The sequence below is a fragment of the Mercurialis annua genome, linkage group LG6, assembly GCF_937616625.2.
Source record: "Mercurialis annua linkage group LG6, ddMerAnnu1.2, whole genome shotgun sequence".
In the NCBI taxonomy this organism is placed as follows: domain Eukaryota; kingdom Viridiplantae; phylum Streptophyta; class Magnoliopsida; order Malpighiales; family Euphorbiaceae; genus Mercurialis; species Mercurialis annua.
This window is the reverse complement of record NC_065575.1, coordinates 31697510-31712378: the sequence shown is the minus strand read 5'-3', so window position 1 is coordinate 31712378 and position 14869 is coordinate 31697510. Positions and strand designations below refer to the sequence as shown.

The following is a 14869-nucleotide window of genomic DNA, read 5'->3' as shown; positions in this document are numbered from 1 at the left end:
AGACAATATAAAACAAACAGGCCATGAAAAATTGTACAAATTTATTTACTAGCTACACTCCATATTCTAATCATCGCAAGGAATAAGGAAAAAATAAAATCTAGCAGACTATTAGGGGTGAAATACACATTCAATGAACGATAACATCCAAAAACGACATTAAGATCTGCTACCTTCTGTCTCTAAGTTCATAGTTTTCACCGCGTCAAGGTTCTTATCTCAACCAAAAACACATTTATAGACTAATCAGGGTACTACAAATTCAATCAATAGTAATACTAATCAGTCTCAAGCTCAACAGCCTACTTCGGCAAAACATCAACTCGCCGGATCTCTGTCTCATGAGAGGTACTCTTCTAAAGATACACTGAAAAATAAAAAATTATCTAAAAATACACTGAAAATACACTGAAATACACTAAAGATACACAAAAAATACAGTGATGGACAGACAAAGAATCACAATGAGTCAAACATAAATAACAGGAAATGAATGGAAAATATCACTAAAACCAAAAAGTAGCAGAAATAAACCGAAGTACCTCCAAAGTAGAAGTTCTGAACAAAAAGATAAATGAAAATTTAAGCCAAAAGCTGAATGATAAGAAAAGTAATAAAATATTTTATGAGCCTGGAGTAGTGGAGTTACAAATCATATTTTTGAAGTATCAATGATATTAAAGAATCTCTACCTATAAATTTATTAGCCCAAATATAATTATAAATTTATAAGTAAAACTAATGCTACATGAAATCTCAAGTAAAATAAAGGTTCCTGCTTTCCAATTTTAAAATAGAAAAAAAATAAAAACAAAGAATTACATAAGAATCACTCTTTAATAAACTATCGACAGCTTACACCACAATTTTAATAATGAACTTTGTTATACATCCATCCATATATGTACATGAGTTAGATACCAGTTCAGAAAAAACACATGACCATAGTTCATAGCAAATTACCCTCACTTAAAGTTACTTTTTTTAGCCAACTTGGGAAGTATCAAAAAGTCCTATCAGAATAATCAAGAACTTCAAGGAGCATACTCAAGATCTAAACACTTAAAAAAATACCAACAAAACATCAAAAAAAAAACTTTATCAACCTTGCCATATGAAGCAAGCTTCCTTGTGAATGAATGACCCTAAATAATAAACAAAAATATTCAATTTGAATGCAAACAAAAGAGTACATATAGAAATGGTTATGTGACAGATGTTCTAAAATATAATGGTGTTTCAAGATAACAAATAGAATTAGCATTTAATATTATTTGGTATGAACTACATATTATTTGTAAACCTTATCATGAATTCCTCTTGAGATCCTATGTGTTGCTTGACTTTTGTTTTGTCTGCTTCCTTGCTCTCCTCGATAACCGCCTTAAGCATGATGATGATCACATCATTATGAGAAGACGAAACTTAAAAAGATTCTCACTCAACCCGAGAAGCAAAAACGTTATTTACCCTATCACTGCTTGCCCTTCTAGTCCTTGTAGAAGTGTAGTATGCTCCGTCTCCACCGCCATAACATGTCTGAAAACAGAGATTTCGAGCCTGAGGTTTACCCCATTCTGTCATGTTCATATCATTTCTATGCTCCACGTTGTTGCTTTTCCCTTTTGCAAAATCAGTTTCACTTGATATTATTTAGAATCACATAATTAATACAAGCTGAAACATTGGTTCCATTTGCCTTAGAAGAGGCCCTGTATTGGAAAATATCAAGACGCCAAAGATAAACTAAAATTAAACCAAAACTAAACTGCTTTAATTTGGTTTATTTCTCGGGTCACTTTCTTGGTTTATTTTTGGATATTAATATGCGTAAAATACATTAAGAAAACACCATAAGCAAAACTCAGAAACAACCACCAATTAAGGACATCATAAGTTTATTTTTTCCAAAATTGATCAGATGCATAAAACTTCTATAACATCTCACTCATGCCATTTAATATAAATGATTTTATGATTTGGGCTACGACGAAGAAAGTTGCCTATTTTTATAGTTGGTATCCTTATTACCTGCCCAATCTATTTTTTCACAAGAAATGAAAATAGAATATCAAAATGGAATCTTATGCAAGATAGAACACTTGACAAGAGCTAAAATAACAATAAGTTAGACATTAAAAAGATACATTTAAGAGCATATACAATAGGAAAGTAATACTACGTGCACGATTTATAACCAAATTCAAAAAAGCATTTGAACTGATGTTGAGAGTAAACGAGTTTACAGAATTCTAAAGAAAGCATTGCGGTTTTCCTTAAGAGTCGACTGGTCCGCTGATCTAGATGCATAGTAGTTGAAATCCTGCAACTGTCAATGAGATGAGATGCATCTAACAGAATCAAATGATGATAAAATTCGATGAACACATTTCAGCTAGTGCATCAATTTGAAAGAAATCGAAATCAAAATAAAGAACAAATTACTTACCCCTAATACTGTGCAAATCTCAAGTGTTGCAAACGAGTAATCACGGTAGCTGAAATGGATGCAACTGCGATTATCTCTCCAATCTCTCGTAAGAAACGAGATATGAATTAGAGTTTCATAATTTGTAAACGATCAGCAAAACTATAATTGGAGCTAATTGGAGGTTGGAAGAGTGCTTGAGGCGTGAATTTGAAGCCGATGCGTTGTGCAGACCCGTCTCCTCCACCGCCGCTGACGATTTAAAGTCTCAAATGGATAACTTTCTACCACCTCTCTTTTGGGTGGTCAGGGTTCAACAATCTCCAGACGTTCGTCTCTCTTAGGCTCAATCACTTGGTGTGCCCTTAGAACTCGTGAAGGCAGAGTAACATGGGTAGCTGGTATAGTCCAAAGATCATCATTCATCTTTCTCTTATGTTAGCTATTTCAATAAATTGAAAAACAAGTTGGGAGGAAAATTACCTTTCCAAATTGGATTTCCAAATTCAGGTCTCATAAAAATTGAATATACAGCCTGAATGGACAAACAAAGCTTTACATGACAAAGATCGATGTCTCCTCTCAAATTTTCTATTATCGTTCCTGACTCGTCACTTGGATCTATCTTTGAATTTTGATCTATAATTGAAAATATGAATCCACCGCACATTTAGTCTTGGAGGAATCAAGAGCTAAGGAGCTCGACTGTGAAATTTCTACAGCAGCCATGGTTAAAGCAAAAGAATACATGCCAACCAAAACGATAGGTCAACATTATTGAACCATTCTACCATTTAGAATATCATTCTAAAAAAAGCTTGACAAAGAAACATAAATGCTCACTTGAAAAACATATGAGAAAAATGTCTTCCCTTGCTTGACGAGTTGAGCTCCTACATAGAAACTGGTTGCATATACAGAAAATAGCATGAAAAAGGATATTCTGAATCATGTTCAACTTATGAGACCTTGCCTTGATTTTTGCCTTAAGAAGGCCTTCACATTTGTTTTTGTACAATTGCATGCCTTTTCTTCTACAAAGAAAGAAGCAACTATGTTTATGTTTCCACCCGCATCTTTTTTCTATGCAGAAGAGAAGGTCATGCAACTATATAAAAACAAGTGGAAATGCCTTCTTAAGGAAGGAATCAGACAAGGTGTCATAAGTGGAACAGGATTCGGAATATCCTTTTTCATGTTATTTTCTGTATATGCAACTAGTTTCTATGTAGGAGTCCAACTTGTCAAGCACGAGAAGACATCTTTCGCAGATGTTTTTCAAGTGAGCATTTATGTTTCTTTGTCAAGATATTTTCTAGAAAGATGTTCGAAATGGTAGAATGTTTCACTAATGTTGGCCTATCATTTTGGTTTGCAGGTATTCCTTGCTTTAAGCATGGCTGCTGTAGGAATTTCACAATCGAGCTCCTTAACTCCAGATTCCTCCAAGGCAAGAAGTGCGGCGGGTTCCATATTTTCAATTATAGACCGAAATTCAAAGATAGATCCAAGTTACGAGTCAAGAGTGACAAAAGAGAATATGAGAGGAGAAATCGAGCTTCGTCACGTAAGCTTTATTTATCCATCCTGACCGGATATTCAATTTTTTTGAGGCATGAGCCTGAAAATTTATTATGGAAAAGTAATCTTCCTCCCAACTTATTTTTCTATTTGCTGCAAATAATTAGTAAAAGAGAAAAATGGATGTGAATTTTTTCTTCTTTCAGAGTGTGACTTTAGTTGGAGTAAGTGGAATATTGCTACGAGATGTATAAATTTTCCAACCTACATTTAGGTGAAATAAATTATGAATAGAAGGAATTCATAAGTATAGGACATTAATGCATAATATGGAAATGGTCACGCCATCTTAATACCAGTTGCAAAAGTAATATTTTCAGTTGTCTGACATTTGCAGAAAAGATTTAGGTGGCGTTTGATAAAACTGAAAATTAAGTACTGAAAATTAAGTGCTGAATTTTAAGTGCTGAAAATAATAATTGCTGATTTTTTTAAGTGCTGAATTAAATAAGTCTGTTTGATAACTGCAAGTCTGTAACTACTGAATATTATTGAAATTATTATATTTATACATAAATCTTTAAAGATTAACTATTTTAAAAATAAATTACTAAATACAAATAATTTTTAAAATATAAATAAAATATTTAACAAATATTATGAACAATACACATATTACAAATAAAAATCATAAATTTTAGTTGCTTATATTGATAATGAGTTTTTAAGATATAACGAATCTCCCCTTTAATTTGAAAATCGGTCCATAAATAAAATACCTTTTAAAACTCTAAAAAACCGTTTAAATCTGATAATCATTGTTGTGTGTTACAAAAGGAAGTCTAAATAAAATTTTAAAAGCGGATATATTAAATAATGACATATAGACTATAAAAACAAAATAAAGATGGAGAATAAAATATTCATGATGAAAAATATAGTAATTTGCAATTTTAAGTGCTAATTTAAGTATAATTAGTGATAATAAAAAAAATGAGATAAAATATTTTTATTCATGACTAATAATTGAAAATAATAAAAATATAAAGTTTATTGAATGATAAAACTAATATTTAATAACTTAATGTTTTCAGTAAAAAAAAATAAGTCAAAATTTTTGACTTATTATTTTAAGTGGTTTTTGACTTAACTGAATAAGTTAAGTTGAACTTTTTTGAGTTATCAAACCAACTTAAAACAATTAAGTGCTTAATATATTAATTTAAGTAATAAGTTGGGTTATCAAACACCCCCTTAATAAATTTTTTTAGTTTTATAAAATTAATAAATCTTCTGTACTAAAAATGAAAGATATATTACGATGAAATCAATATAGTTGATTCAAAATCATTACAATAGAACTCTAAAATAATAATATTAGAGTACTTGGTAATGGTTCCTTTGTTAGGATGCACGAAAATCTTATGTAGGGCGAGTTTTTCTGTTCTGGAAATGATTCCGTTTCGAAAACTCTCAGAAATTTTTCGGAAACGTTTCAGACCCATTTATGTAAATATTAAAAGTTGGAAAGTCATTTTCTAAAGAAAATCCCGCTTACTATATACAAAATTTTTAAATAGTAAAAATAATCTTTAAAAAATTACTATAAATAAAAGAACTTAATCAATTATTCATAGATTTTTTACTTATGGAATTTAGTAATTTACTGCATATTCAAATTATAGACTTTTTAATTATAGAATTGAACAAAATTCTAAAACTGTAGGAGGTCCTACAACTTGTTAATGTGTCAGCCATTGATAGGTTGTTCATGTAACATCAGCCATACCAAATTTAAGGTAGAATTACAACTTTAATCTTTTTGTTAATTGCAAGTTAATTTTTAGTTGTTTAGACTATTATTTAATTTAATCCTTTTTAATATATAATAGTACTATCCATGTGATGAACTTGAATTCTATCTAGTGAATATATTAAATTTTAACTAAAAAATAATCTTTTTATTATGCTATAAATTAGATTTTTTTATACAGTAATTAGATTTTTTTCTCAAAATATAATTTATATATAAAAATATATTATCACTTCCTACTAGGATATAAATGGTTTGTATATAGTAAATTTTTTAATTTTTTAAGACCTTGCATTTTATTTTATTTTATTTCTAATTGATAAATTTAATTAGCTATATTTTGGATAAATAATAAAGTTAAAGAAATTTAATTCATAAATGATGAAAATATCGATTAAATATATTAATAAAGTATAATTAAAATATTTAATTTATGTGATTTTTATAATGATAATTTTTAACTTATTAAAATATAGTATTATTAATATATAAGTTAAGTTGTTAATTTAATTTTTCATTTAAGATAAAATGTTAATAGAATTATACTTCTAAAAAAAGATAAATTAAGAAAGTGGTTTAAATGTGTTAAGTAAAATCTAGAGTTAATGTCATAAAAATTCACCAATTTTATATGTTTTTTCATTTTAATCACATAATTTAAATTTTTTCATTTTCATGCACGAATTACTTTTTCTCAAATTCATGCACGGTACTGAGGTATCATGGCTCCATTCGTGTAATTCGCTGAGGTGGAGGTCATTTTACACCAATGAACGAGTGACACCTCAGCATCATGCATGAATTTGAGAAAAAGTGGTAGTTCATGCATGAAAATTAGAAAATTTAAATTACGTCATTAAAATGAGAAAACGTATAAAATTCGTGATTTTTTTTGACATTAATTCTAAAATCTATATGGAATATAAGGATTAAATTTATACTTTTTATAAATTGTGTGTGTTGGGTGGTAAATCCTATTAATGGCTAACACGATTAGAGTAAGTGGGAACTCCTACAATCTTAGTTTGAAGGGAAAGGGTCATTTATACCTTTGTGGTTCGTCTACAAGATCAAATGAGCCCTTAACGTCCGAAAAGGTTCAAATATGCCCCTAACGTCTTGTAAAGTGAACAATCAAACCCCTATTTTAACTTATAAATGAGACGTTGGGGGTCTAGTTGTCAGCATCGGAGGGTCTGAATGTTCACTTTTTAAGACGTTAGAGGCATATTTGAACCTTTTTAGACGTTAAGGGGTCACTTGATCCTTGAGTCGAACCATAGGAGTATAAATGACCCTTTTCCCTAGTTTGAAGGAAAATATTATTTTATAGACCTTATAGATGTGCTATATTTACTATATATCCAAATAATTTTATCTTATTAATTGTTATAATAGTATATTTATATGAAAATAAAATTTAATATATATATATCACATAATTTTATAAATATATTTCTATATTTACACCATTTATACATTTCCTCCCACGTTTTCGTTTTTTATATTTTAAAAAAATTCGTTTCGTCATTTCAGTTTCGTATTCCGTTTCCGTGCAACTCGCTAGCAATAAGTACTTAAACAGAACCACAATACCTTCTCTCCCGCAGCATCTTGCATAAGAAGAGTGTCACCGGACATTCTAACCTCTCCGGTGTTTTGTTTCCTTATCTTGGCGTAAAATGGTTTTCAAATATAACCTTATTCCTTGCAGGTCGTCTCTCTCCAGTAATCGTCCAGCAAGCCACCTCTGCAGCACAAGAAATTCACATGGTTAAACTATATAATCTCTGTATAACAAATAAAACTTCATGAGTATCTACTTACGGAGAAGTAGACGAATTCTAGAGGCGCCTGAAATTTATCAAGCAATAAATTAATAACTTTTTCGCAATTTTTGTTTTTCTTCAAATTCATAAGATAAGTTGGTATTTTTGAAGATTCTGGTTTACATCACCATTCAACATTATATAGATATACTGAAATAGTTACAGCAGAAAATATTTGAGTAGCAGAAAATGGTTAACATTAGATAATTGTGACGAGTTTTAGGTTTAATATAGTTGGAAGGTTGATCATAAGATCATTGTGATAAACAGTTTTAAGTTTAATATAATGAGAAGGTTGATCATAAGATCATTGTGATAAACAGTTTTAACAAAATAAAACGAGTAATAACAGTTTTAATAGAATTAATTAATGGATTCAAATTAAGATGGTCTCTGATGATTTTATTTATTGGTCTATAAGATTTTAGGCAAAAATACTGAAAACTCCCGCACTTTTAATTTTTTTTTCAATTCCACCACCACCTAGGAGAATTCTCAATTGCACCTTATTTAGGGTTTTCAGTTTTCATCTGTACCCCAAAATAAAATAAAAATTGAAAATTTAATTAATTTAATGATAAAATTATTAAAACCAACTAAATAGAGGGATTGTATCATTATTTTTTCCATTTTAAAAAAAACAAATAAATTAGTATATGAAGGATTAATTTAAACTTTTTTCTAAATAAAAAGAGGTCATTTTAGTCAATTGGGGTACAGACGAAAACTGAAAACCCTAAATAGAGTGTAATTGAAAATTCTCCTACGTGGTGGTGCAATTGAAAACAAAGTCAAAGATGGGTTTTTTTTTAAGTATTTTGCCTAAAATTTTATTATATATCGGATTATATGCCATTTCCGAAATACACAATGGCACTCCATTATAAATCAAATCAGAAGCTCTAATTCCAAAATGTTACCATTTGATTAGGTTATTCATTTCTGTCCATTTACAGTACGAATTAGAGAAGAAAAATTGTACATGATTTCTTCTAATCAATAAATAATTCAGATATAGAAGATGGACTAATTATCTTGTATTGAGATAAAATATTAAAGTTAAATGCACATAAAATCATCAACTTTCGCGTGTTTTTAGTATTTGACACGAACTTTTAATTTTGGCATATAAATACACGAACTATCAATTTTTTTATATAACCAAATTTCCGTTTTAGGTGAAAAATGGTGCCATTTTAGGTCAAAAATGGTGCCGTTTTATGTCAAAAATGGTGCCCGTGTTATATATGTAAAAAATTGTTATTTTATGTATTTATATGTCAAAATTAAATGTTCGTGTTAAATATCAAAAACACGCGAAAGTTGGTAATTTTTGGAGCAATATTTAAGCCAACAATTAACACTAACATCTAAATTAATTTTTTCAATACTTATTGATATGAGTTTTTTTAACTGTTTATTAGACGAGATCTTATATCACAAATCTCGGCATAATCTTGTTTACAAATTTTGGCACGATCTTGTATTATAATTTTTGACGGTTCTTATGAAGTTTATAAATTTGGTAATTATACCTTTTAATACTGACAACTTCTTTCATCACCTAATCAACATTTCAAATCCCTTTACAAAATGTTCAAGATCTTGAACAGATCCATAAATATATATTTGACCTCCAATTTTCTCTTTTGGATTAGACTCCCTATTCATTTTATGAAAAAAAAAGGTTTAATGGTAAAAAAAATCCAAACCTTTACGACTTGTTGCAATTATATCCAAACCTTTTAATTTTTGCAATAATATCCAAATTGCATTATTTTGTTGCAATAATATCCAAATTGCATTATTTTGTTGCAATAATATCCAAATTGCACTTTTTATATGATTTTTTTTGAGTTTTTTGTCATTTTTTGGGACTTTTACTATATTATAATACATCAAAACATAATAATAGCCTAATATCTTAATTGAAAACAACAAGTTTAGCCATCAATTTGACTATTATTGCTACAAAAAATGCAATTTGGATATTATTGCAAAAATTAAAAGGTTTGGATATAATTGCAACAAATCGTAAAGGTTTGGGTTTTTTTTACCATTAGGCCAAAAAAAAAATAGATTATTATTAGATAGATGATCTAGTATTTGATTTTGAAATTTTTAATTAAAATGATGGAAAGCTAGTGAATTTAAATAATCTTCAGCCCTAGCCTTGTGGATTAACTCAATAAAAAAGGTAAAATATACTAATTGAGTAAATTCATGTATACTGCTAATAATATTAAACTGAACTATAGAGTAATGAATTGCTTCATTTTCGTTTTCGTGGTATAATATTGGCAAAAGGTACAAAAAAATCCTCGTAGTTTTCACAAAAGTACAAATCAGCCCTTTTACTTTTTTGGGGTATAATTAAACCCTCTTTATTTTCAAATAGAACAATAACCCCTTTCATCCAACATCATTAGAAACACTCGTTAACGGCTGACATGTTTCTCATAATCATATAGGAAAAAAGTTCAAAAATAATTTTAATATTTAAAATATTTACCAAAAATTTGATGGGATAAGTGTCCCAAAAGTAAATTAAAAGGATTTATTTGTTCGATTTTAAAATAATAAGGGTTTAATTGTTCAATTTTAAAAATACGGGAGCTTAATTGTGCCCAGATAAAGTAAAAGGGCTGATTTATACTTTTAAGAAACTCGAGTTTCTCGTACCTTCTGCCTATAATATTATACTGTTAAGTTTATGCAATCTTATTGTTTGTGTTCCAAGTAAGTGTAATCATTATGTTGGTGGTGCGTATTAAATTTTAATTAATACATTAATTGGATATAATTTTATACTATGAGTTACCAATCTTATTTAGATATCAATTATTGGAAAAAAACTTTTTGTATATCATCAGTGGCGGAATCAAAACTTTTTTTCAGTCCGGACTAATTAATATATAAAATATAAATAATTTTAGCATAAATATACACATGTTTATAATTTTAAAATAATTTCAATACAAATAATTTCGCTCTTTCAATTGGAGTAAAAAAATAATAATAATTCAAGTTCGTGATTTTTAATAAAAGAATACTTATAGCTTGTTAATTCTGGATCATTTTATGCTAATAATTTTTTTTGTGAAAAAATAAGTTTTAATTTTTTAAATTGTCTTAAATTAAAGACACTAGATGGAATTATTAATTAATAAATAATAAAAAAATGATGAATTTTACTAGATTTTAGTAAAATAATGGAAAAATAAGGATGATATAAGAAATATTGAAAATCAATCCTCCTGGGACATCTAAAGAAGAAACACACTCTTCACCACTAAACCAAAGTGATTGTTGCTACTCATTATTACATAAATATGTTGATATTAATTTCCAGCCCGGGCTTAAGCACACCCCAGCCTAAGCGTGATTCCGCCACTGTATATCATTGAACTTTGATAGGTCTATTAATAGTGTATTTATGGGTTATTTATATAAGGCTATCTATATAAATACGTATTACCTCTGACTATGAATAATTAAGGAAGACATATTTTGATCTTTTGTGAAGTATATATAGTTGGTAATATGTGTATCTCAGCTTTTGATCTTAGTACTTGATGGATGATCTGGTGATTTAATCTATAAAATAGGGTAGAAGCTAACCGGACGGTGGTGGTCCGATTAACTCTCCGATGCTTAAGTTAGTTTAGACTTGAGCAACGTTTTGAGTATATGAATGTAATTGTATTTTTAAGCATACCTCAAACTCTTTATATAGTAGTTGAGTGAATATCTTGCAGACTTTAAATAACAAAGTGGTTCCTATTTAGTAGGGTTTGATATTGAATAGGAAAGAGGTTCCCTATTCAAGTAGAAGTCTTATTCAGTAATATCTTCCTGGATAAACTTATCTTCCTGAAAAAATTTATTTTTCTAAGTTGTAGTTTGTATCTGAATAGGAAAGATATTTCGCAGGTCTTGGGCGAATCCCTCGGGCGACGCGCTTTATCCGAGTCTTCGGGGATTCTGCTTTGTCTTGGAGATTCGGACGATTCTCCAATGATCCTTTGGTCGAGGAAAATCTCATGGATTCGGTCGCCGGTGTTATCTGGTCCTTGCCCTTTTGAGCGATGACTGATGTTACATTTGGAGGGTGCATCTCGTGCGACTCGGCTCCACTATAGTTATAATAGGATTCGATATCCATCATTAGCCCCCCGCAAGTGAGTTAAAGTCTTGATATTTATGCCTTAGTAAATTTTATCTTTACTTGGGGCGAGTCGTTCTCTATCTTTACTTGGGACGAGTCGTCTCAATCCAAGGTCTTGGTATTTATGCCTTAGTAAATTTTTTCTTTCTTGTCAAGATTTCCATATTTATTCTTTTTGTCACGTGTTGATCATCTGTTATTATATTTCTTGGATTGAGACAAGTGTCTCACTTAGCGACGATCGTGTTATAGGTATAAAACTGACCTTATATGAATTCTTTCTTTTTTCACTTGTTCTTCCTTCTGCATATTGAGCATTTTCCTATTTATCTTTCATTTGTGATTTTTAGTTTCCAAGTAACCTTGTTTGATCTAGATTTTGATTTCCTATTTGAGTTCCATTGTTTTCCAACTATTTTCCCTTTCTCATCATTGTCTGGGGAGTTTTTTTCGTTTTCTGAGTAACGTTCTTCATTTATAGGTAGTGTTCTTCATTTCTGGGTAGTGTTCTTCTTTGTTTTTCTGTTTTGATCTCCTTTATCCTTTAACATTCCTTTAGTACTTGTTTGTGTCTTGTCACCATTAGATGGCAGCTAGAAGGGAAAAAACTGAGTTTGCCTCTATGGCCATTACCGAGACTTGTCTTAAACAAGATGAAGTTTTGGATATTTCTTTTAGATATGGTTTTCCTTCTGAATATATAGTCAGAGTACCCGATTACCGAATGTGGGCTTTCGGGTACCCCAGTTCGCCTCGAGAGGCAGTTGTTTTTGAGGAGCAGCTCGCCGCTGGTCTCTAGTTTCCTTTAGATCTTGTTTTACTTAAATTGTGTAGAGATTTATGGATTGTTGTATGAGAGCTTCCTTGGGACTATTCAGGTAATTATAGCCTTCGGGGTCAGTCCACTTCTCTTAGTGTTTTTTACCATTTTGTTGAACTAAAAAAGTGTGATAGTTGCTTTGTTTTTTCTTTAGATAGGAAGACTCGCTCTTCCATTTATTTGCCTTATTTAGATAATGGCTGGGGGAAGCGATTCTTTGTAGTTATCCATGAATTTAATTTTTTACCATTTTCTGAAAGGTTTTCAATTTTCAATCGCCCTTAAATTTGTCCGAGTCTATTCTTGCCTTTGATTTGTCTTTCCACAGTATTTTCCAACGTCCCTTATTACCAGTCCTGGTGAATAGTCAACTTCGGTGTCGATGGTTTCCTTTGGAGAATCCTTCCAGGGGTTTGGCGAATCTTCGTTATGAATTTATTAAAGGTATTTTTTCTAACTTTGCTTTTTTTCCTTTATAGGATGTCTTCCGCTTCTGATAATCTTCTTTCCGGTTTTCATGTACATATGAATATTCCCATGGGTGAGGTTGCTCCTCTGGTTCCTGCCAATATGGTTCAGCCTGAAGTAGTTGTGGTGGATGATGTTGATGATGTTGATGTTGAGGTTGCTAGTGCAGTTCTCCCTCCAGCTCTGCTGGCTCCTTTAGGAGCGGTAGAGGTTGATCTTATAGCGACCGATGTAGTTGATGTGTCAGATTCTTTAAAAGAAACTCTTCCTCCAGCTGAAGCCTCCGCTACTGATGGGTTTCAGTCTCGGAAGAGACGTCGTCTGGATGAAGGCTCCTCTTTTGAAGGGGGTTCGTATTGAGGGATCTGACCCTGCGCCCAAGTTGGCTGAATGGGCTGAGAAGCATGAGCCTCCAAGTTTGCTGAACCCGTTTGTCTTGGGCGAGTATTTAAAGAGTTTGGCGATCGCGCAGGACATCGAATGGTTTGATTCGAAGACCGGTGGCGATTTGGCTGATTTAGACTGCTTTCATGGTTTTTCGGTAAGATTTCCTTTATTTCTCGATAGATGTGGTGGTATTAGAGTTTATAGAGAATCATATTAATGCTACAGATGTTTGTCTATTCTATGAGTGAGAGTAATGTGTTCTTGAATCCGATCCTCTTCATGGGTAAGGGACCGATCTATTCATAGGCGAGCGGGTGTTCCTTGTTTTTCTTAGTCGATGTGGGTTATGTGTTGACCAGTTTCTTTGGGCTTTAGCTTCGTGGACTTGTTCCATCATTAATCCCCCCCTCCGTTCCAGCTTTACATTGATATTTATGTCTGTAATGTGAAGCGGGTTTTTCTTGGGTCGGGTCGCCTTTCTGGCTTTCCCTTTCTCTTTTTCTTCGCCGTTCAGACAGCCTGTTATGCAGCATTTAATGCGTCTTGCACCTTTTGGTGTCCTGCCATCTTTTCGTTTCTCTTTTATTTTCAAAATTTACTTGATGTGTCTTTACCTTCCCTTTTTATTCTCTTTGTTGCTCTTACATTTTCTTTTTCTCCTCTTGCTCTGTTTTCTGTATATCGAGTTATTTCCTTTTTGATCATGGCTAATAGTTATTCTAAGGCGGTTGCTACTTTGAAGAAGTGGCCATGCACTTTGACCCAAGAGTCTCTGGTTTTGCTCCAGGAGACTTATGGTATTCCGGCTGAATATAATATGGACATTCCGGCAGGGGGTCAGTACGCCTTTTCTCGGCTGCCTTCCGGGTCCTCTTTTGTATTTGAAGAGCAACTTGATGCTGGTCATCGCTTTCCGTTGGATAAACTTCTGCTCCGGTTCTTGGATTCATGGGGTATCGCCTTATCCCAGTTGCATGCCAATGCTATTCGCCACTTCATATGTTTGAAGTCACTTTACAATCTCCATGGCGAGTGATTGACTGTCAATCGCGTGCACTACTGGATGAACTCTCCTTATCGGAAGAAGGATTTGCCGTTTATTTCTTTAGGGTTCCGCTCCGATATGAAGATGTTTGCCGATCTTTCTGACTCGATCAGAAGAAGTGGAAGAGTAAGTTCTTTATCATCAGTCATCCGTCCCAATCTTTTGGTCCTACCGTTTGGCGGTCTCATATTGAGCCGCGTGATCCTTATGAAGTGTCGACTGAGGAGTATGCTCTTATGTAGCGGATTGGGACATTCTATACTGAAGGGTCCCAGAATTACGCTGATTATATCAATGAGTATTTGTGGAATCGTACCGCTCTCCCTGTTCATTCTCTAGTTACGTCTGCGGCGGATACTTCTTTACATGTTGTGTCTCCTGTTGTTGGTA

The 14869-nt window shown here is 31.6% G+C and overlaps 1 long non-coding RNA gene across 3 annotated transcripts; it reads right to left on the bottom strand.

Annotated features, from left to right (window-relative positions):
• Positions 1-1211: 1211 nt before the first annotated feature.
• On the bottom strand, positions 1212-7774 carry LOC126686140 (uncharacterized). Of its 3 annotated transcripts, none has more exons than XR_008790903.1 (5): positions 7590-7774; positions 7359-7512; positions 2450-4213; positions 1471-2329; positions 1212-1383 (listed from the first exon to the last, which is right to left on the bottom strand). It is a non-coding gene; the product is annotated as an uncharacterized LOC126686140 (long non-coding RNA). The 3 variants fall into 3 exon arrangements; XR_007643794.2 differs by having other exon boundaries at positions 1212-1712; positions 2247-2329; positions 7590-7770; XR_008790902.1 differs by having other exon boundaries at positions 1212-2329; positions 7590-7770.
• Between the last annotated feature and the right edge of the window lie 7095 nt (positions 7775-14869).